Below are 22,542 nucleotides of genomic sequence, written 5' to 3'. Positions count from 1 at the left end.
TAATCCACAGTTGCGTCATGTTTTAGCCAACAGTACCTTTAGATGAGACAAAAGTTCCAAGTGAAAGCTGTAGCGTTAAAAAGCAAGCGATGCGTCACTCCTGAGACCCTGGGGAGGCGGTGCGACAACCCTGCTGGATGAAGTGGGCGTATTGCGGTGACTCCGGTTTGTCTGGGGAGGGATGCGATACCTTGCGCGGATTCTGGTGCACAGGTTTCGGTGAAAGCGGTTCACAAAAGGTACGATGTGACGATCTTTGGGACGGCGACGATCTCCAGTGAGGTGACGATGCGTGGCTCAGTGACGATCTTATCCTCTCGCGGCCCCTCGATGCGATGGCTCTGCAACGACTCTCGCAGCAACGTGATGCGGTCTGCAAGCAAGCAGTGCGACGATCTCACCCAGTGAAGGCAGGCTCTGCGACGATACTCGCAGCAATGGCAATCTTCCCGCACCGGTCTGGTGCATCCCGCAAACGAAGGATGTGACGGCTCTGGCAGCGGCAGCAGGCGCTGCGAAGATCTCGGCCTTCGTAGTGGCAGGAATTTCTTCACACTTACGGGATGCGCTCCGCAAGCGAGTGATGCGATAAACTTTGCAAAAAGGTCCTAAAATCTTGCTTTCCAGCTTCCCAGCAGAGGTGCAACTTCCAGAGGCACCACACATGGGCCAAGTACTCCAGGAAAGACAGCAATCTCTCAGCAGAGTTCAGGGAAGCTGGGGGTGAAGTCCTTTTGTTCCTGGGACTTCTTAACAGGGAGCCAGCTCTTCTCAGGACCTTGGAGATACCTTCAAGCAAGGGGACACAGCACAAAGCAAAGTCCTTCCCCTCTCCTTGGCAGCAAAGCAACTGCAGGTTAGTCCAGCAAAGCAACAGCAGGACAGTCTTCCTTCTTCAGCCTTCCATCTTTCTCCTTGGAAGAGGTTCCTTCTTGATTCCAGGTTGTTCTAATTTTCTGCAGTCAGGGGTCCTGTACTTATACCCCTAAAAAGTCTTTGTTCCCTTTGTGCAGGAGGGCTCTGAGCCCAGTCTGAACCAGTTCTGGGTGTTTCTTGAGCACTTTGTTTTCCTGGCCTCTCCTTTCCTTTCAGAGAGAGGGGCAGAGTCGTCAGCCACCCAGCAGGAGGTGGAGCCAGCATTGTGGAGGGAAAGCACAGCCCTGGAGCACTTTGTTGACATAATTCCTTCTCTCCTTTCACAGTGCAGGGCAGAGACATCAGACGCAACACAGGGGGTGGAGCCAGCACTGTGGGGGGCAGGCACAGTCCTATTCAGGTCCCAGGTGCAACTCCTCCCTCCCATCTAGATGCAGATCTCTCTATTCACCACTGGGCAGATTCATTCTGTCTCCTGGAATCCCCCAGCCCTGTCACTCACAAACCAGACAGTCAATTCACAAACAGACAAAGCACAAAGAAAGGTCAGACAAGAGAACAGCTACTTTCTAAAAGTGCTGCTCTCAAACACAGGATTTAAAAAACACCTTTCCTAAAAGATGTGTTATTAAATTCTGAGTTCAGGGATACCACATTTTTATGTCCTACTTTGCTCCCATGGGAAGATATGCTGGTAACCACTGTAGCCAGCATTCCCCATGATAGCCTATGGGCAAGATAGCCTTACAATAGTGAAAATCCAAAATTATTATTATTATTATTATTATTGAGTTTTCTATAGCGCGTGGTTACCCTTGGGCATCCCAGCGCTCATCCAGAGGAACACACCATAGCAGAGAAAGAAGCATTAGGCAGGGAACAAATGGGTCTTTAAAAGTTTACGAAATCGTGAAGTGCCCGTTTCGGAGCGCAGGTCCAGCGGAAGGGAGTTCCACAATGCTGCCACATTAACGGAAAATCTTCTACCACCAGTCCTGGCCTTCCTTACTCTCGGGACTTGCAGCAGATGTTGATGATCTGAGCGAAGGGCACGGGAGCCTTGTAAGATTGAACCATACCCTGTAGGATTGGTGGCCCTTTCCCCTGCAAGATTTTATGGGCCATACAGAGTGCCTTAAACTTCACCCTTTCTCTGACAGGGAGCCAATGAAGCGCCTTCAGCGCGGGACGAGCTGACTGCCGCCTAGGAAGGTCCGTCAAGAGCCTGGCAGCGGCATTTTGTACTTGCTGCAATTTATTTAAAGTCGATTCTGGAGCCCCCAAGAACAGCGCATTGCTGTAGTCCAGCCGTGAAATTATGAGCCCCTGAATTGGTAACCTCCTAGTGGCCATCGGGAGGAGGGGTAGGATCTTCCGGGCTGACCGGAGCAGGCCGAAGCACACGCCTGCGGTCTTTTTTGCGTTTGACTTAAAAGACAGGTCCTGCTCCAGCCACACCCCCAAGCTCTTAATCTCCTGTTTAGGGCAGGGTGGCGCTCCCAGACAGCTAGGCCAGCTACTAGGGGACAAAGAGGGAGGGGAGTTCCCCAGCATCATCAGTTCCGTTTTTGAACCGTTGAGTTTAAGTGCAGAGTTGCACATCCAAGTAAAGATCTTAGCTAAACATGTGTGCAACCGGTCGGGTTGGTTCGCCGGCTGGGGGAGCCCTACCACCAGCTGGGTATCATCAGCATAGCTGATGATCTTGATACCCAGTGGCAGTACCACACTCTCCAGTGGAGCCATATACATGTTGAACAATGTGGGGCTCAACGATGAGCCCTGAGGCACACCACACTGGAGAGGGACCGATGTTGATTTCTCGTGGCCTTCCCAGACCTCAAATGTCCGTCAAATGGCTGTCGTTCACTATCAGAGCATGTCACCTGTACTAGTACATGCTCTACCTTTCACATACAGTGCACCCTGCCCAAGGGGGTACCTTGGGCCTTCCATAGGGGTGACCAATGTGCAGCGAAAGGGAAGGGTTAGGCCTGGTCAGTGGGGAAACTGACCAGGTGGATATGGCAGTTCACAGACTGCACACAGGCACTGCAGTGGCAGGCCTGAGACACCATTTTAGGGCTACTCGTGTGGGTGGCACAATCAGTTCTGCAGGCCCACTAGTAGCATTTGAATCACCAACCGTGGCATACTCAGTGCACTTTACTAGGGACTTCCAGGTAATACAAATATGCCAATCATGGATAACATATGCACTTTAGCACTGATCAGCAGTGGTAAAGTGCTCAGAGTCATATTGCCAACAACCACAGGTCAGGAAAAATAAGGGATTAAAAAGCTAAAAGTTTGGGGATAACCCTGCAAAAACGGCCATGTCCAACACAACCCCTTCCAGCCTAAAGCCAGGGTAGACCAAACAATACCTCAATGGGGGTTCCTGTTTAAGGCGATAGAACACGGAAACTGGCCCAAACAGCAGGGCACTATTTCTGATGTACGCCATCCTGAACCCAGTTGGATCACTCTATCCATACTCTCAAGGTCCACCATGCCAGACCTGGCCCTCAAACCTAGGCTCCAAAGCCTCCAGGTCAGACAACACCTGAACCTGGCTTCCTCACCCAGGGACCAACCTCTGCGGTGGAACACTTGCCCGGCCCACTAGGACTTCACTCACAGATGTGCCCACACTAGTAGACAGTACCCAACTGGCCAAAACAACGGTGTGGCCCAGTCCACCCCCAGGGTGTGACTCCTGCCCCCCTTCAAGGGCCAACCCTGTCCACCAGGACAACCAGCCACTGGGGCCACTGACAGCTGTCAGTGATAAGAGCCAGGCTGCATGCATACCTGTCAGGCCTCTCTAGCCTCTGCGGCGTCAGAGAGTGGGGGCAGTAGCCCCAGGTGCCTGGCACCTTCCTTCCACTCTCCCTCCTGCCAAGTCAGGTAGGGCATCCTGACACTGGCCCGCCAGCCTAGGGTTTTCACCCTCAGGCTGACCAGGGGTCTTGGGCGAGGCTCTCCTCTCCCCACCCCGCCTTCTGGGTTCCCTCAATCTCCTCCCAGGAGAGGCGCCCTCAGAACAAAATTCTCCTACCAGTCCAGGACCTCTCTCCAGCAACTGGTTTTCCAACCTAGGGTCTAAACCCACAGGTTGCACCAGGGTCAGAAGCGGGGATTCCTTCTCTCTTGTCAGGCCCCTGCAGAATGCTGGATCAATCATCTGTACCATATTCAGCAAAATGCATGGCCTAATGCAGAGAGGACAGCCAAGGTGTTATGGTTGGACAGATCTGGTTCGGCACTGGAACTTCAAGATGGCGGCCTCCTCCGAGTTCTAGTGGCAGTCTAGTATTCATACCCACAGGTGCCTCAGAATTAATGTGAAGCTCGCGCTCGCGGAAAACTGCGCACTTCACAGATGAAGATTCCGAGTGAACATCGAGTGAAACTACGTCCATAGAAGTTAGTCCCAAGTGTTATCTTACGTCGGGTTTTCGTCCGGGCATTTCGTCGCTGTTCGTCGGAGCAGTTCAGGGAAGCTGTTCGCTTCAGTTTTCGAGTAAGGAGAAGGCTGTCAAGTGAAGTTTTTGAAGTGTCTAGTCACAGCCTGAGGATAATCAAGAAGTACAACAGCGCCATCTTCACACGAAGGATCAGAAAACAGAGCTAAGTCACTGCAATAGAAAAACGCTATCTATTAGAGTGTATATACTAGTTTAAAAGCGAAGTTATTATTAAGTTGGAAAAAGCATAAATACTTACCAGAGTTGATTGTTTAATCTTGACCTGTAAAAAGCAAAGAAGTAAAAATTAAAAGATGATAAACAAGTCAAGGAAAAGTATAATTACATAGATACCATAACAACTCACCTGAGTGGAAAAGTATATATCATCTGTGAACAAAAGAGAAGATAATACAGTTAAGCGTTAGCCAGTACCTTATGGGAAAACTAGTGCATTTTAAGAAGAAAGTTACAAGAGACAATATTGAGAGAAAGAGAGATTAAACATAGAAAAGTAAGTAAAAGGAAATAATAAAAGATAGTGAACAGTATAGAGAAGGCAAACAAATTAAAAGAGATTTTGTGTTCTAGGATAATTCTCAAGAGCGGAAAACGGAACAACAGAAGAAATATAATAAACAGAAAAGATATATAGAGGAGAGGCTCAGTTCCAGGAACTCAGGGTAGGTAGAAGTAGCAAGGAAAAAGAAATAGACGTAGGAACTAGAGTAGAGAAGGTTAATTCTCAAATTATATCTTTTAGATTTTTTCTCTGAAAAATACGCTCAGCAGAATTGAAGCATATAAGAGCTAAGAGAAAAAGGAGTTTTGGGACCAGTCTCTTCTTGATTTGTTATTTTGTCCCATTTCCCCCTTCCCCCATGGAGATACCTCTGGAAATGTGGGTTATACACTACTCTCCAGGGTAGCTTTGAGAGGGAGTAGGGAACTAGCATCTTTGTTACTGCGCAAGCTCTTGGTAAGGCAATTAAATTTCACAGAAAAAGTAGGCCTTGACAGAGTGAAGTGCCCAAGTGGTAAAATTGCGCCTGAGGAGAGATGGCAGAAGGAATAAATTTACAGACCTTAGGAGCAGTATTAGATAACATACAAAAAGAGATAGTTGCAGTAAGAGAGGAGAACCAAAGCCTTAGGCAGAAAGTAGTAAACTCTGGGAAGGAAAGAGCAGAGTTGGCCCAAAGACTAAAACAACCTTTAGGTTCGGGACGAGGCATGATAAATCCTTCTATGGAAGACCCAAGTAGAATGACAACACAGGTAATCCATTCTTTATCTCCAGTTATCCCTTTAGCCCCTCCAGAGCTTTTTAGTGGGAACCCACAGAAGGCACAGATATTCATCACACAATGTAGTTTGCATTTCATGTGTCGCCCTTCAATTTTCCCTGATGCACAGTCTAAGGTGACCTTTGTTTTGTCGTACTTAAGTGGAGACGCGGCATCATGGTCAATGCCTCTGCTTTCTCGTGACGATCCGATATTGCAGAATTATGAAAACTTCAAGCAAGAATTCCTTCGAATTTTCGACCAACGGAGAATATCCCAAGCTGTAGATATTGAGCTGCTTGATTTAAAACAAGGGAATCGAGACATTGTGGCATACTTAGCTCAGTTTAATAAGCTAATAGTGGAGACAGACTGGCCAGAAAGTAAACAAGCTGCGATTTTTTTCATAGAGGCCTAAGAGATGAGCTCAAGGATGTGTTGGCGCAAATACCCAATAGACCAGTGGTTCCCAAACTTTTTTGACCCGTGGCTCCCTTGACCTAATTGGCAGTTGGCCGTGGCTCCCCACAATTTTTTTACCCGCACACCGGGGTGCCGCGGCGCACCCTTTGGGAACCACTGGTCTACATGAAGAATCAAGCCTAGACGTGATGAAGGATTCAGAGAGTAGCCATCACTGTCATAAAACTTTATTTGCAATCACAAAGATCTTATAAAGTACATCTCAATGCATACATAGAGTAGTATAAAGCACTTGCACTAAAAGTAATCAGGCTAGAGAAAGGCTCAAGGAGCTCTGTGGCATTACAAGAAGTTTACGTGAGGTGGGCTCTGATCATGGGTATCCGCAGAAATGTTTTCGGGGGGAGGCACATATTTAACTTCCTCACCATCCCCCTTGCACCCTTCTCCCCTCTGCCTTGCACCCTTCTCCCCTCTGCCGTGCACCTTCTCCCCTCTGCCGTGCACCTTCTCCCCTCTGCCGTGCACCCTTTCCCCCTCTGCCTTACACCCTTCTCCCCCTCCACCTTGCACCCTTCTCCCCCTTCCCCTTGTACCCTACTTCACCACAGCCTTGCACCCTTTTCTACCTTGCACCCTTCTCCCATCTGCCTTGCACCCTTCTCCCCTCTGCCTTGCACCTTTCTGCCCTGTATTGCACCCTTCTCCCCCTCCTCGTTGCACCCTTCTCCCCTCTGCCTTGCACCCTTCTCCCCTCTGCCTTGCACCCTTCTCCTCTCTGCCTTGAACCCTTCTCCCCTCTGCCTTGCACCCTTCTGCCCTCTGCCTTGCACCCTTCTGCCCTCTGCCTTGCACCCTTCTGCCCTCTGCCTTGCACCCTTCTCCCCCTCCTCGTTGCACCCTTCACCCCTCTGCCTTGCACCTTTCTCCCCTGCCTTGCACCCTTCTCCCCCTCCTTGTTGCACCCTTCTCCCCTCTGCCTTGCACACTTCTCCTCTCTGCCTTGAACCCTTCTCCCCTCTGCCTTGCACCCTTCTCCCCTCTGCCTTGCACCCTTCTCCCCTGCCTTGCACCCTTCTCTGCCTTGCACCCTTCTCCCCTGTCTTGCACCCTTCTCCCCCTCCTCGTTGCACCCTTCTCCCCTCTGCCTTCCACCCTTCTCCTCTCTGCCTTGAACCCTTCTCCCCTCTGCCTTGCACCCTTCTCCCCTCTGCCTTGCACCCTTCTCCCCTGCCTTGCACCCTTCTCTGCCTTGCACCCTTCTCCCCTGTCTTGCACCCTTCTCCCCTCTGCCTTGCACCCTTCTCCCCTCTGCCTTGCACCCTTCTCCCCTCTGCCTTGCACCCTTCTCCCCCTCCTCGTTGCACCATTCTCCCCTCTGCCTTCCACCCTTCTCCCCTCTGCCTTGCACCCTTCTTCCCTCTGCTTTGCACCCTCCTCCCCTCTGCCTTGAACCCTTCTCCCCTCTGCCTTAAACTCTTCTCCCCTCTGCCTTGCACCCATCTCCCCTCTGTCTAGTACCTTTTCTCCCCTCTGCCTTGCACCCTTCTCCCCTCACACTCTCCAACATGCAGCAGTCACGAGTGACGACCCCTCAATGAGGAGTGAGGCAAAGACAGAAGCTGGCAGAGTGCGGCTGCATCAGGGCATAAGGTGCTCACTCAATGCCCTCCAACAGGCCTCTCACCCTGCACGCACCCAATGCTCTCCACCAGGCCCGCCACCCTGCACCCACCCACCCAACGCTCTCCACCAGGACCCTGACCCTGCACCCACCCACCCAACATTCTCCACCAGGTCCCTGACCCCGCACCCACCCACCCAACGCTCTCCACCAGGCCCCTGACCCTGCACCCGACCCGAAGAGCACCAGTCACATTACACAAGGATACATTCATGTATTCTGTTTTTGTAGGCGCTGGGAGATTAAGTGATTTGCCCAGAATGACACCGGATTGTGAGCTGACCTCGAGGGTCGAACCCGGTTCCCCAGCTCCAAAATTGCCACCTCGCAGTTTCACTACATTTTGAGGATAATTATATATTTTTTTCAGACCCACATCCTGCACAGCGGCGCGGCGCCCCTGGCTTCCCTTCACGGCGCACCAGGGTGCCGCGGCGCACACTTTGGGAACCACAGATGTATGACATAGATATTAAGAGTGTACTCCCTGGACAGGTCCTGAGCATGGGTAGAGGAGGGGAGAAGATGGAGCTTGAGGTCAGAGCTACCCACTTTGGAACTGAGGAATTAGGTTTGATTCTGGTTTTGGCTCAGCATCCTGTGATCCTGGGCAAATAACTTAATCTCTCTGTATCTAAAAAAGGAACATGTCCTTCTGAAATGTCATTGGTGCTCATGTAAAGCACTCCAATATGTTTGGGTTGGGTTTGCTCTATAAAAAAATTGAGGGGAAAAAATGAAAACATTAGTTTAATTTACTCTTTTAATGCTATTTGCATCTAAATAACCGAAGGTGTTCGCGACTCTACAAGGAGCATGACCCCCTCCTGTGCTGCAACTCCTTCCTTTCTGCCACTGACCAGCATCTCTTTCACAGCTCATCAGCAGCTGAAAGAGTTAATTGCCCCCCCACCCACCCTGCCGGCCGCCGTGATTCTCTGCTTCAGAAAGGCAGAGACTAGGGGCAGAGCAACCTATTCATCACGGAGGCGAAAGTGACACATTCTTTAGTGTGACTTTCACACTTCCTTTCCCAGATCGTGCGCGGCGCCCCTGGCTCCTGATAACGGCGCACCAGGGCGCCGCGGCGCACAGTTTGGGAACCACAGCAATAGACCAACAGGAATCTCGGAGTTAGTGGACCTGGTCTTGGAAATTGATTTCCGTCAAGGCGAAAGAAGAGGAGAGAAGAAAAAAAGAATTTAAGACAATGGTTCCTAGGTTTGATCGGGCTTGATCAGATGGTAATAGAACTACTGAAGGGCAAGTGGGCTCAGAACCGATGCAAATAGGAATGATAAGAGGTCCCTTAACGAAAGAAGAAAAGGAAAAAAGAAGAACAAGTAATCTATGTATGTACTGCGGTTCCAGTGGGCATTTCGTCAGGAGTTGTGGGAAGAAACCAAAAACTTCCTTTAAGCCGAAGGAAAACTAGTAGCACCACCTGTAGCTGGAGTTGGACCGGTGGATGCTACTATAAAATCAACTGCAAAAGAACATCAAGTGGCAAATACTCTGCAATCCTCGGCCCCCCACTTGATATTATCCATGGTGCTCAAGTTTCGACAAGTAACTCTGACAGAGGTGTCAGTAATGATAGACTCCAGAGCCACTGGAAACTTTTGTGATTTGAAGTTTGCAGCCAAGGTTGGGTTACGAGCAATATTGAAACCTAAGAGTGAGCCAGTCCGAGCAGTGGACAGTACAAACCTATCGTCCGGTCCTATAGTAGGTCACACAGAACAAGTGCGATTAATCTCCAACGACGGTCATGAGGAAGTCATCCAATTTAATTTGATTGATGCACCTCAATACCAACTTATCCTAGGTCTGCCATGGCTAACCGAACATAACCCAACCATCAATTGGAGTTCCAGGACAATAGTAATGGATTCAGAATATTGCAAAAAAAATTGTTTTGAAGCTGAGAGAAAGACCGAGGAGTGTAATCCAGCCCATTCCTTATGTATGACGGGAGTATCCGTGTTCGTCATAAATTCACAGGAAATACCAAAGGAATACGAAGATTTTGAAGATGTTTTTCACTAAACCGAGGAAGAACAATTACCACCTCATCGGGTTTACGATTGTAAGATAGATCTGGAGCCGGGGGTTAACTTGCCTTGCAGTCTGGTTTATGCTCTAACTGAAAAAGAACATCATCATCTGAAAGAATACTTGGACAAGTACTTGGCAAATGGTTTTATTCGGCCATCACAATCACCTGTGTCTTCGCCTCTATTTTTCGTGCCTAAGTAGGAGGGAGATCTGAGGGCTTGCATCGATTACCGCGCAATAAACAAGATCACCAAGAAAAATCGATATCCGCTTCCTCTCATTTCCGTTCTCTTAGACCAAGTTAAGGGGACACAGATATATACCAAGTTGGACCTCAGAGGAGCCTATCACCTTGTTCGAATGTGTGAAGGTGATGAGTGGAAGACCGCCTTCAGAACAAGATTTGGGCTGTTCGAATATCAAGTTATGCCATATGGTCTGTGTAATGCCCCGGCAGTCTTCCAACACTTCATAAATGACGTTCTTAGTGATTATATTGATCAGTATGCAATCGTCTACATTGACGACATTCTAATCTATTCAGCGGACAAGAGTAAACATCAGGGACAGGTGAGAGGAGTTTTACAGAAGCTCTGAGAGAACAAGTTGTTTGTAAAACTAGAAAAGTTGCATTCAGTGTTTCGCAGATAGAATTTTTGGGGTTTGTCCCTTCTCCAACTGGAATAAACATGGATGAGCGGAAAATAAAGGCCGAGATTTTGTGTTCTAGGATAATTCTCAAGAGCGGAAAACAGAACAACAGAAGAAATATAATAAACAGAAACGATATATAGAGGAGAGTCTCAGTTCCAGGAACTCAGGGTAGGTAGAAGTAGCAAGGAAATAGAAATATACGTGGGAACTAGAGTAGAGAAGATTAATTAATTCTCAAATTATATCTTTTAGATATTTTCTCTGAAGAATACGCTCAGCAGAATTGAAGCATAGAAGAGCTAAGAGAAAAAGGAGTTTCGGGACCAGTCTCTTCTTGATTTGTTATTTTGTCCAATTTCCCCCTTCCCCCTTGGAGATACCTCTGGAGATTTGGGTTATACACTACTCTCCAGGGTAGCTTTGAGAGGGAGTAGGGAACTAGCATCTTTCTTCCTGCGCAAGCTCTTGGTAATGCAATTAAATCTTCACAGAAAAAATAGGCCTTGACAACTCTGTACCCCTTTCCAGAGAGCTGTACCCCCCACCCAACTGGGGTGGTACCCCTGGAAGCAAAACTGGTCAGGACACTGTTTACAGATATCCTTCCCTCCAGGTCAGGCAGATCCTGGACCTGGTCTCCCAACCCAGGGACCAATACCTGCGGTTGTGCACTTGCCTGGAGTGCCAGGACTTCTGGGGACTCACACAGTATTCCCCTGAGGGTGACACATAACTCATGTGTCCTGTGACAGTCTACCTAGTTCAGATCTCCCGACCCCTGTCCACCTGACAGTGTGCGAATACCCTCCAGGACAGAAGTGGTGTCACCATAGTCATTCCTGGGAGACTCAGCCCTTCTAGCTGGTCCCTGACCCACTGGTTCTCCCACTAGGGACTCCTTCCCCCTCTCACCTCTAAGTCTGGACTTCTGCACCCTCCGAACAGGAGTTGCACTGCCAGACACCCGAACTGCTGGAGGCCTGTTTACAGGCACTCCCTGTTCAACAGATACTAGGAGATCCTCCACAAATGGCCTTCGAGCACCTTCTAGGCCTCCAACCTGGTGTTCCCTTAAGGAACCCTCTAGGCCCGGAGACTGGGTTTCAGGCACCATGAGACACACCATCCCACACTCCCTCCTTCTCCACTGAGACCGGACATGAGCCCCTACACCCCTCCCACTACACTGGGACCTAGCAGGGCTACACTGAACTTCTTCCACCTCACAGATATCTATGCCACTTCTGTTGGGATCACTCCCCAATGATTGTTCAGACTCTCTGGAATCCACCCGGAGATCTGGCTCCAACGCAAGCTCCCTGGGATCAGAGAACTCACACTCCACCAGGTGTTGGCATAGCTCTGGAAAACAGTGACTTAAAATATGCTCTCCAACCAATGAATCACACAGCCCGTCGCAGTTGTTGACTAAGCTACCATTTGCCTCACCCTCCAGTGCCTCACACAAGTACCCCACAACACTCTCCTGAGATTGGCAAGACAGTGTACTACTGTCTCTGTCACACAACCCACACTCTTCTGGCTGGTCTTCACACTCACACACCAAGGCTTCTACCATGGGGGGAAACCTCTCCCTGTACCTCTCATCTAGAGTCAGTAGAGTGTCCCTCCCACCACTAGGAATATGGTCCCCTGTGCCAGTCCCCCAATCAACTTCAGGGACACTGCACTCCAGTGGAACTACATCATAAACGTGAACCCCCTGGTGTATGTCAACCCCCTCCCTCAAGTCAGGTGCCACATCGCCGGGTGTTTGTACCTTTATCTCAGTACTGGAAACTATATTCTTGCTGCCACCATCTGAGCTGGACTCCACCTCCAACTCAGCAAATCTCACCTCTTGAGCTATCCATGTTTCTTCTCGAGCTGAGACACTCATGGCCTCAAGCATCTCAAACTCCAAATCAAGCTCCCTCATTCTCAATTCATGTGCCAAGCTCAATTTCAATTCCTCCAGGGCAAGGGCATTCTTCGTCTCCTCTGCCACCCTTTCTCTCCCCATTTGCTTCCGCTTCAATTCAAGCCTCACCATTTCTAACCTAAGATCTCTAGCCCTTTGGTTTTCCTCCAACTCCTCTAGGGAAAAACTTTCAACTGAATGGTTGCTGACAGCCCTGGAGGCTGCCCTGGACACAGGCAGATCCTGTGACTTGAAACCATCCCTTTCTGTATCCTCCTCCACTTCTGCACCATCTGTCTTCCCAGCCTCTTTGGTCTCCCACCAGGCCCTTAAGGCCTTCTGTAGCTCCTCCTTCTTGGAGCAATGCTTCATGGGGCATCCAAAGATCCTGCAGAACTGCTTGAGTTGACCTACTTTGTAATCACTTAACATTTCAGTATCAAACTCCAGTTCTGCAACCTCACTTGCTGGTTTAGCATTCAGAGACATGATGCTTGGATTCTTTCAGGGTTCCGATCAAAAATAGAACCAAAAAAAAAAACTGAACCATGGTATGCAGTGGTGTAGTGGTCTGCACTCATTTGTGCTGTACACCAGTCAATGTGGGTCTAGTACAAATACAAGTTCAAACCCACCATTGACCAACAATGTTAGATCTGGGGGTCTCTAGTTGGCAGAGGTAGGTACCCCACTCCAAATAGGGACCCTTGCTTTTGGTCAGGGTAAGGAGGAAACACTCTTTAGATAACCTCTGCTCACCCCCTGGGTAGCTTGGCTCGAGCAATCAGGCGTATCGAAGACAATGTGTAAAGTATTTGTACCAACACTCACAGTAACACAGTGAAAACACCACAAACTGACTCCACAACAGTTTAGAAAAATAAAGGTATTTAATCTAAACTACACAAGACCAAAACAACAAAAATCCAACATACACAGTTCAATAATATGGTTTCAAAAGAGTTCTTAAGGTTGCAGTAAATCCACAGTTGCGTCACAGTTTAGCCAACAGGACCTTTAGATGCGACAAAAGTTCCCAGTGAAAGCTGTAGCGTTGAAAAGCAAGCGATGCATCACTCCTGAGACCAAGGGGAGGCGATGCGACAACCCCGCTGGACGCAGCGGGCGTGTTGCGGTGACTCCGGTCTGTATGGTGAGGGATGCGATACCTTGCGTGGATTCCGGTGCACAGGTTTCGGTGGAAGCGGCTCGCAAAAGGTAGGATGCGACGATCTTTGGGGTGGCGATGATCTCCGGTGCGGCGATGATGCATGGCTCAGCGGTGATCTTCTCCTCTCGCGGCACCTCAATGCGATGGCTCCTCAACGACTCTCGCAGCGACATGATGTGGTCCACAAGCAAGCGGTGCGACCATCTCACCCAGTAAGGGCAAGCTCTGCGACGATACTCGCAGCGATGGTAATCTTCCCGCAACGGTCTGGTGCATCCCACAAACTAAGGATGCAACGGCTCTGGCAGTAGCAACAGGTGCTGCGATGAGCTCGGCCTTCGTAGCGGCGGGAATTTCTTCGCACTGATGGGGATGCGCTCCGCAACCGAGGGGTGCGATAAACTTTGCAGAAAATTCCTAAAATCTTGGTTTCCAGCTTCCCAACACAGGTACAACTTCCAGAGGCACCACACATGGGCCAAATGCTCCAGGAAGGACAGAAATCTCTCAGCAGAGTTCAGGGAAGCCGGGGTGAAGTCCTTTTGTTCCTGGGACTTCTTAACAGGGAGGCAGCTCTTCTAAGGCCCTTGGTCAGTCCAGCAAAGCAATAGCAGGACAGTCTTCCTTCTTCAGTCTTCCAGCTTTCTCCTTGGCAGAGGTTCCTTCTTGATTCCAGGATGATCTAATTTTCTGTAGTCAAGTGTCCTGTACTTATACCCCTAAAAAGTCTTTGTTCCCTTTGTGCTGGAGGGCTCTGAGCCCGGTCTGAACCAGTTCTGGGTGTTCTTTGAGCACTTTGTTTTCCTGGCCTCTCCTTTCCTTTCAGAGAGACGGGCCGGGTTGTCAGCCGCCCAGCAGGCGGTGGAGCCAGCATTGTGGAGGGAAAGCACAGCCCTGGAGCATTTTGTTGACATGATTCCTTCTCTCCTTTCACAGTGCAGGGCAGAGACATCAGGCACACCACAGGGGTCGAGCCAGCACTGTGGGGGGGGGGGGCACAATCCTATTCTGATCCCAGGTGCAACTCCTCCCTCCCTTCTAGCTGCAGATCTCTATATTCACCACTGGGCGGACCCATTCTGTCTCCTGAAATCCCCCAACCCCGTCACTCACAAACCAAACAGTCAATACACAAACAGCCAAAGCACACAGATAGGTCAGACAAGAGAACAGTTACTTCCTAAAGTGCTGCTCTCAAACATAGGCTTTAAAAACTACCTTTCCTAAAAGATGTGTTATTAAATTCTGACTTCAGGGATAGCAGACTTTGATGTCCTATCTTGCTCCTATGGGAAGATATGCTGGTAACCACTGTAGCCAGCATTCCCCATGACAGCCTATGGGCAAGATAGCCTTACAATAGTGAAAAACTAAAATGGCTGTCATTCACCACCAGAGCATGCCACCTGTACTAGTACATGCTCTACCTTTCACATACACTGCACCCTGCCCAAGTGGGTACGGTGGGCCTTCCATAGGGGTGACCAATGTGCATAGAAAGGGAAGGGTTAGGCCTGGTCAGTAGGGACACTGACTAGGAGGACATGACAGTTCACAGAATGCACACAGGCACTGCAGTGGCAGGCATGAGACACCATTTTAGGGCTACTCATGTGGATGGCACAATCAGTGCTGCAGGCCCACTAGTAGAATTTGAATCACCAACCCTGGCACACTCAGTGCACTTTACTAGGGACTTCCTCGTAACACAAATATGCCAATCATGGATAACCAATTACAATAACAATTTACACAGAGAGCATATGTACTTTAGCACTGATCAGCAGTGGTAAAGTGCTCAGAGTCCTATTGCCCACAACCACAGGTCAGGGAAAATAAGGGGGGAAGAAGCAAAACGTTTGGGGGTAACCCTGAAAAAAGGGGCATTTCCAACACTTTCCATGAGTGGGGGATGACGTTAGATATAATTATGCTTATGCTCTTGAACAAGTATTCCCAGTGTTCTGACCTGAACAATTTGTCTCCTTTAAACAGGGCTGGTGGAATTATGTTTGGTCCTGGAACCCCTTCTCTTAAACATTTAACAATCCTCTGCTCATTTATAGCAGCTTCAGTGGGCGATGGACGTGATAACGCTGGCTCAGTTGAACCAGCTTTGTGGCCAGAGAGGACCGTCAATCTAGTAAAGCTCGTCCTTTGTCTTGATTTAGAGCCTGAGTTACCAAAATGTTTTGCAAGGTATTGATACCAAGTCTCTTTTGCAATATTAGTGATAGCTCTCGTTTACAACAGTTCATTTAAGTTGTTCAACAGCTAACAGAATTCGGCGTGTCTGTTTGCCTTGAGGTTAGCTTGGCAGATAGATTGGCTGATGTCTTTCTCCCTAAAGCCTGTATGCTGCCCTGGACTTAGTCATGTTTTCTCTGGATGTTTTATCCCTGGGGTTTATTTGATGTAGTCGCAGGGCTTGATTCAGGTTCTATTTCAATGCTTTAGTTTTCTTATTTGCTGATAGCAGGTGGATGAAATAATCGCATAGAGAATTGTCACCGACGTATGTGTGGTTATCTCCAAAATTTTTTGTAAATTGCTCCCAGGCTGTATGGCCTAGTCATTTCAGTTTGATTGTCCACATGCCTTTAGCTTCCCTAGACAGGTCAGTGATTGTGCCTGATGACCATTTGAGTTTTTACCCATTAACTGTATAGACACTGCCTCAGAATGTGTCTGTTAATTTGTGGTAGTCCAGGGTCAGGGCAAGGAGTAGCTCTTGCGGTAGGTAGTCGCTTTCGTTCCACGATGTGATTTGAAAACTGAAAACCATTTAAAAAAGCGGATCTGTAATGAGTCCAAAGCGGTTTGTAGGAGGAAGTAAGCTTTACTTAGATAAGCATACATAAGAAGACCCCCAGCTCCTTCACCAACCTCTTCTTACTGAGCTGCACTTTACAACATAACATTCTGAGCTCCTAGTAACTCGCTCAGTGTTCCATTAAGCATAGATCCTAACACATCCCCCCCATTACAAATACAAACAAAATACAAGGTAACCTATATAATATGATATAAAATGTTCAATAAAGATTAAATTTCATGAAATAATAAACATTAAGGAGTGGACATTTTGCAACATTACCACTACTCCAAGCAGAACCATCACTCAAGATAAGAATGCTTCTTTTGACACACTTCACTTGTTTAGGTTGTGAAAACTTACTCTCCCCTTTAATCACTATACCACCCTTCCTAGTCATAACCCAATCACCTACTTTAATCCCATCCTCGTCGCCAGTGTAAAGAAAAGTCCAAAGTGGTTTTTAAGGGGTTGACACTAAACATAACAATCACATGGTCAAATCAAGTAGACTGTAGAGTTCATGTTAGAAATATATATATTTTTTATTTTTTAAAGATAACAAGGATATAAATAGTGAATGAAAATGTTGTATCACAAGTACATTTGAATCATAAATAGGACAAACGTAGATAAGGGGACAACAACAGCAGGGGAGATAGTCCTACCCAGTACCGGCCACACTTCACACACACTGTCTCAATCACTTCAATCTCTTCCCACTCTTTCTCATTTAGTACCATTCACCATTCATTCTACCATTCATTCTTCCAATCCCCTGCTGATGCTGCTCAGGTATCGTTTCTGCAGCGCTTAAGCCCTGACCTGGTCTGCATTTACAATTACTGCCTGCTGTGTGCCCCCATTACGCTGCTTGCTGGAACTGCCGCTTTGGCATTTTAATTATTGTATTTACTGATTTGCCGATTGTAAGTGCATTTGTGCTAGCGTGACTCATTGTGTGTTCACCTCGCCGCTTTTTCTCTTCAGCATTCGTTTGCCCTAGCGCTCCTGCCGCCCTGACCCCCCCACCTCCATTTTGTTGTTGTTGTCGTCGTCCTTTGCCCGCCCCGCCTCCCAGCTGAAGCGCCCTCCCACAGACAACAAACAGCGCGCCCACACCAGGAAGCGCCGTGACTCACTCTCTGCTTCCAAGCTGAGTGGTCGCTCCCCTGCTGATGCTGCTCAGGTATCGTTTCTGCAGCGCTTAAGCCCTGACCTGGTCTGCATTTACAATTACTGCCTGCTGTGTGCCCCCATTACGCTGCTTGCTGGAACTGCCGCTTTGGCATTTTAATTATTGTATTTACTGATTTGCCGATTGTAAGTGCATTTGTGCTAGCGTGACTCATTGTGTGTTCACCTCGCCGCTTTTTCTCTTCAGCATTCGTTTGCCCTAGCGCTCCTGCCGCCCTGACCCCCACCTCCATTTTGTTGTTGTTGTCGTCGTCCTTTGCCCGCCCCGCCTCCCAGCTGAAGCGCCCTCGCCCCTCCCCCCCACCTTCCATTTATGGCCAATGCCCCCACGCGCAGCGTCCACGCGCTACGGACACGCCGAAGGTGCGCCAAAGGTAAGCCCGTCTACGCCCGTCCGCGCCTGGACCGCGCCCAGCGCCAGTCCCCCTGCCCCTCGCGCTCCCCAGCCCCCCGCATTACCTACGATGCCGCCGCCCTCCTAGCCCTTAACCCCGGTCGCGCCCCCAACTGCATCCAAGCCGCTCCAGGACGCACCCATGGATCGTTCTCCTGCCTCTCCTGCAAATTCAGCGGCACCATCAACGTCTCCGCTCCGACCACACCACAGATTCCTGACCCCAACCACCTAGAATGCATCCTTCTCAACACCCGCTCGGTCCACAGGCACGCCATTGACCTTTGGAACCTACTAGACACCATCTCTCCAGACGTCGCCTTCCTAACGGAAACATGGATGAACGCCTCCTCCGCACCCGACATCGCCATCGCTATCCCTGACGACTATAAGATTACACGCAAAGACCGCACCGACCAAACAGGAGGAGGAATCGCTATCGTCCACAAGAAATCAATCCGCATCTCAACCAGCTCTGACGCCAACCTCGCCAACTCCGAACACCTCCACTTCCAGATCCACATCGACCCCAAGACCACACTCAGAGGCACCCTCCTCTACAGACCACCAGGACCCCGCGCAAAATTCAGTGAAGACATCACGGACTTCATCACTCCACACGCGCTCCCCTCCAAAGAATACATCCTCCTGGGAGACCTGAACTTCCACCTTGAGAAGATCAACGACCGCAACACCGCCACCCTCTTAGACAACCTCGCCAACCTCGGACTTAAACAACTGGTCACCTCCCCCACCCACATCGCAGGTCACACACTCGACCCCATCTTCACCTCTAGCAACCATGTCTCTTTCAACCACACTACGGAGCTCCTCTGGACTGACCACAGCTGCGTCCACTTCACCTACAACAAGCCGAAACCCATCATCCACCTCCAACCAACTCTACAAAGAAACTGGAACAAAACCACCACGGAACAGATCTCCTCATCGCTCCTTCAAACCTCCCCAGCCCTCTCTTCTAACGCCAACGAGGCCGCCTCCAACCTCACCCTTTGGTTATCCAACACCGCAGACACCTTAGCACCACTGAAAAAACGCCAACACAAAATCAAGAAGGCCTCATGGTTCAACGAGGACCTCAAGAAATCCAAGAAACTATGCCGCTCCCTTGAAAAGGCCTGGAAAAAAGACTCATCCACCAGCAACAAAGTCACCTTCAAAAACGCCATCCGTACTCACCACCAACTAATCCGAAAAGCCAAAAAAACAGCATTCAAGGATCGACTCGACAACAACGCCCACAACAGCAAGGAACTTTTCAACATCGTCAAGGAATTCTCCAACCCCTCGGCCAACTCCAACGACATCACCCCCTCTCAAACCCTCTGCGACTCCCTAGCCTCTTTTTTCCACAACAAGATTGCTGACATCCACAACAGCTTTGACAACCAACCCGGAAGCCAACCCACCCTACCATCAGCTGACTATCTTCCCCCCGTTAACACCCTTAACGCCTGGAACCCAATCACCACTGAGGACACCATCCGCCTGATGAATTCCATCCACTCTGGATCCCCCACAGACCCATGCCCTCACCACATCTTCAACAAAGTAGACTCCGTCATAGCTCCGCACCTCCGAGACGTCATCAACTGCTCCTTCAACTCCGCTACCTTCCCAGAAGACTGGAAACACACTGAACTCACCGCCCTTCTGAAAAAACCAACAGCAGACCCCACCGAACTCAAAAACTACCGCCCCATCTCACTTCTTCCATTCCCGGCCAAAGTCATCGAGAAAGCTGTCAACAACCAGCTCGCCGCCTTCCTCGAAGCCAACAAATCCCTCGACTCTTCACAATCTGGCTTCCGAGCAAAACACAGCACTGAGACCGCCCTCATCGCAGCAACAGACGACATTCGAACTCTACTGGACAATGGAGACACAGTCGCCCTCATCCTCCTCGACCTCTCTGCAGCATTCGACACAGTCTGCCACAGCACCCTTTTACAGCGCCTCAGAAACATCGGAATCCAAGGAAAGGCACTGGAATGGATCACCTCGTTCCTCTCCGGAAGAACCCAGAGAGTCCGCCTCCCACCATTCAAGTCCGAGGCCTCTGAAATCATCTGCGGCGTACCACAAGGATCCTCACTTAGCCCCACCCTCTTCAACGTATACATGAGCCCCCTCGCGACCATCGCCCGCCAACACAACCTCAACATCATCTCTTACGCGGATGACACTCAACTGATCCTTTCTCTCACCAAGGACCCCAGCACCGCCAAAACTAACCTACACGAAGGAATGAAAGAAGTCGCCGAATGGATGAAACAAAGCCGTCTGAAACTGAACTCAGACAAAACAGAAGTCCTCATCTTAGGTAAATCCCCCTCTGCATGGGACGACTCCTGGTGGCCGGAAGCCCTCGGAAAAGCACCCATCCCGACAGACCACGCACGGAACCTTGGCGTCATCCTGGACTCTTCACTTTCAATGAACAAACAAGTCAGCGCCGTATCCTCATCCTGCTTCAACATCCTTCGAATGCTCAGAAAAACATTTCGCTGGATCCCCACCGAAACCAGGAAAACAGTCACCCATGCCCTGGTCACGAGCCGACTGGACTACGGAAACACCCTCTACGCAGGTACCACCGCCAAACTCCAGAAGAAACTACAACGAATCCAAAACGCCTCAGCCAGGCTCATACTAGACATCCCACGCAATGAACACATCTCTGGCCACCTTAAAGACCTCCACTGGCTACCCGTCAATAAGAGGATTACTTTCCGACTGCTTACCCACGCACACAAATCACTCTACGACATCGGACCAGATTGCCTCAACTCTCGACTGTCCTTCTACACCCCCTCCCGCCAACTTCGCTCTTCCAGCCAAGCACTCGCCACTGTCCCTCGCATCAACAAAACCACCATGGGAGGCAGATCCTTCTCATACCTGGCTGCCAAAACATGGAACTCACTCCCCGCTTACCTTCGCCTCACCCAGAATCACCTAGCGTTCAGAAAACAACTTAAAACGTGGATATTTGACAAATAATCCCCCTCCCTAAGGATATCTAGCCCCCCTCCCCTCCCCAAGCGCCTTGAAACCCTCCGGGTATGTAGTGCGCTATATAAATTTTATGACTTGACTTGACTTGACATAGATGGTTAATGTGTTGTATGGATCGGGGTGTTAGTCCAGGTAGATGGTTTTAACTACGGGTCCTGATGTAGTAAGGACAATAACCGTATTCCTGGAGACACAAGCCGACGCGCGTTTCGGTGACAGGCCAGTAAGGCCGCACCTTCGTCAGGGCAAGGGGCAGTATACTGGGAGGGGCACAAGGATAAAAATCTGAAAGATAGAGAGCAAGACAAAATTCATTTTACTTTTGTGTATATACATATGTTGCTCATAGAACAATTCTGTGCTAACAACATATATTCATCATGATTCTAGTGCAATTTAACATTTCAGACATCTATATAAAAATTACTAAGATTCAAAAAAAACCATTTTGGGCCCGATGTTTACCGATTTTGAAATACCGAATCCTACCGATTCGGTATTTCAAAATCGGTAAATGGTATGTAGGTCCCAACATCTGGATTCGTTACCGAATCCTTAGCAATTCTTTAATTACCGATTCGGTAAATACCGAATCGGTAATGCCCATTCATTCCTATGGGCTTTGAAGCCCATAGGAATGATTAGGCATTACCGATTCGGTATTTACCGAATCGGTAATTAAAGAATTCACAAGGGTGCAGGGGGTGTCACTTTGACACCCTCTGGCACCCCCAAAACAGGCACAGGTGCCATGTGGCAGGCATACCTGCCCTAAGGGCAGGTCTGCCTGTCACATGACATAGGTGTGCATGCACACATGTGCATGCACACCGGAATCGGTATTTTACCATGGATTTGTATTCCATGGTAAAATACCGATTCTGTAAGCCATGTGCAGAAGGTACATTGCCTACCTACATAGCATTTTCGGTAATTTTACCGAATCGGTAAATATTACCGAATCGGTAATTATTTTACCGATTCGGTACATATTACCGAATCGGTAAATTTACCGATTCGGTAATGATACCGATTCGGTAAAATTACCGAAAATGTGCCCCTACATCTCGGTAGCCCTTTACCGATCGGAAACGGCCGATAATCGGTATTTTTGGCCGTTTCGGATCGGTAAAGGGCTACCTACATCGGGCCCCTAGTCCATATGATAAACATTGGAGCAATGCTCCTACAATTGACCGTTGATCACTATGTAATGTCAAACCCTCTAGAGACACTCCCTGAGATAGATTCCCTATTGCGTGGAATCTAGGAAGGCATAATGATAGCCTTCACTGAATGAACCATCGAGCACAATTCACATAACAGAAAATCTCCACTTGCAAGCAGGTATATAAACTTCTTTTCTTCGTACATGTTCTCATAGTACACGAGCTATACCAGCACTCATCTCTCTTGCACACACATGCACCCATGAAACGATAGAGACCAAGGTCCTGGAGAGGCAGGTAGTTATACTATTCATAGTTTAGTCGAAATAGGTCTTAACTGAGGACTAAACCACCATTTTTAGTCAAATAGGGAGGACAGCTGGCT

This window comes from Lissotriton vulgaris, chromosome 2_1 (assembly GCF_964263255.1).
Source record: "Lissotriton vulgaris chromosome 2_1, aLisVul1.2, whole genome shotgun sequence".
Taxonomy (NCBI): Eukaryota; Metazoa; Chordata; class Amphibia; order Caudata; family Salamandridae; genus Lissotriton; species Lissotriton vulgaris.
This window is presented reverse-complemented; position numbering follows the sequence as displayed.